The following is a 1,813-nucleotide window of genomic DNA, read 5'->3' as shown; positions in this document are numbered from 1 at the left end:
GGCTTGTCATACCTTCTGAGCATCGCTGTGGGGCTGACTGTTCCTGCACTTGCAAAAAATGCTTAATTAATCTCTCTGGGTCTGGTTTTTTTTTTTTTTTTTTTTGGTTTTTTTTCGAGACAGGGTTTCTCTGTGTAGCTTTGCGCCTTTCCTGGAACTCGCTTTGGAGACCAGGCTGGCCTCGAATTCACAGAGATCTGCCTGGCTCTGCCTCCCGAGTGCTGGGATTAAAGGCGTGGGCCACCACCGCCCGGCCTGTTTTTTAACTAAAAGAATTTGCTAAGGTTCTTTCCTATGTTGATTCTGGCCTCTGTTTGTATCTCCCAGCCTGCATCTGGCTCCAGGTAAATCCTGGAAGATTAGCTAAAACCTTTATTGGTGTTTGTTTCTGTGTTCCTTTTGAGATGGTGTCTCCATGTATCCCAGACTGGCATCAAGCTCACCATGTAGCTGAGGATGACCTTGAACTTCCATTCATCTTGCTCCCATCTCCAAAGTGCTGGGATTACAGACACAAGCCACCATGCTGAGCTTTTGTGGGGATTTTTCATTTATCTGTTTTTGTTTTATGTGTAGCCAGGCTGGCCTGGAACTCTACATTTTCTGCCTCAGGCTCATGTGTGTTGGGATTATAGGCATGAGCCTGTTTGCCCAGTTGTGGCTAAAACCTTTGCTGTGGTTACAAAGACATTGCCAACAGGACAATTAGGATGCCAGGCATTATGTTCATTAAGAAAATATAGCCAGGCGGTGGTGGCCCACACCTTTAATCCCAGCACTTGGGAGGCAGAGCCAGGCGGATCTCTGTGAGTTCGAGGCCAGCCTGGGCTACAGACTGAGTTCCAGGAAAGGCGCAAAGCTACACAGAGAAACCCTGTCTCGGAAAAAAAAAAAAAAGAAAATATAAAATCAGCTGGGTATTGGTGGCGCACATCTTTAATCCCAGCACTCGGGAGGCAGAGGCAGGTGAATCTCTGTGAGTTCGAGACCAGTCTGGCCAACGAGACCAGTCTGGCCTACAGAGTGAGTTCCAGGATAGCCAGTGCTACACAAAGAAACCCTGTCTTTAAAAACTGAAGGAAGGAAGGAAGGAAGGAAGGAAAGAAAGAAGGAAAGAAGAAAATATAAAACCAGGTGTCGTAGCACATGCCTGGAATCCCAGTGTGCAGGAAGCCCAGACAGGAGGATTGCCACAAATTTGAGGCTCTCCTAGGTCAGAGAGTCTTGCAGAAAGACACTGCAAGACTGTCTCAAAAAAAAAAAAAAAAAAAAGTCAAGGATTGTAGCACCCTCTTGGAACCCTAACATGTGGGAAAGCTGAGGCAGGAGGATCAGGAATTTGAGATAGGTTATACTAAGCTGTATAACCAGATTATATATATGAAAAAATCAAATATGAAGAGAGAGAAAAAGAGGAGCAGATTAAGGAAATAAAGAAGCTAGGTGTGGAGCACAAAGCTGTAATACCAGTACTCAGGAGGCAGAAGCAGGAGGATTATAAATTTCCAGCTAGCATCCCGATTTAAAAAAAAAAATTATTTTTAGTTCATATGCATTGGTGTTTTACCTACATGTATGCCTGTGTGAGGATGTCAGATTCCTGGAACTGGAGTTACAAACAGATGTGAGCTGCCGTGAGGGTGCTGGGAATTGAACCTGGGTTCTCTGGAAGAACAGCCAGTGCTCTTAACCGCTAAGCGGTCTCTCTGGCCCCTGGCTTTTTAAAAGCTAAAAGACATTGCAGATGGTCCCAAGGAAGAAAGTGAGCTTCATCCATAATGCTTCACCTCCACGCCTTTCCTGCAGTTCAGCT

The sequence above is a fragment of the Peromyscus californicus genome, unplaced genomic scaffold (genome assembly GCF_007827085.1).
Source record: "Peromyscus californicus insignis strain IS unplaced genomic scaffold, ASM782708v3 Scaffold_1__1_contigs__length_55948999, whole genome shotgun sequence".
Classification (NCBI taxonomy): Eukaryota; Metazoa; Chordata; class Mammalia; order Rodentia; family Cricetidae; genus Peromyscus; species Peromyscus californicus.
Note: the sequence above shows the minus strand (reverse complement) of the source record.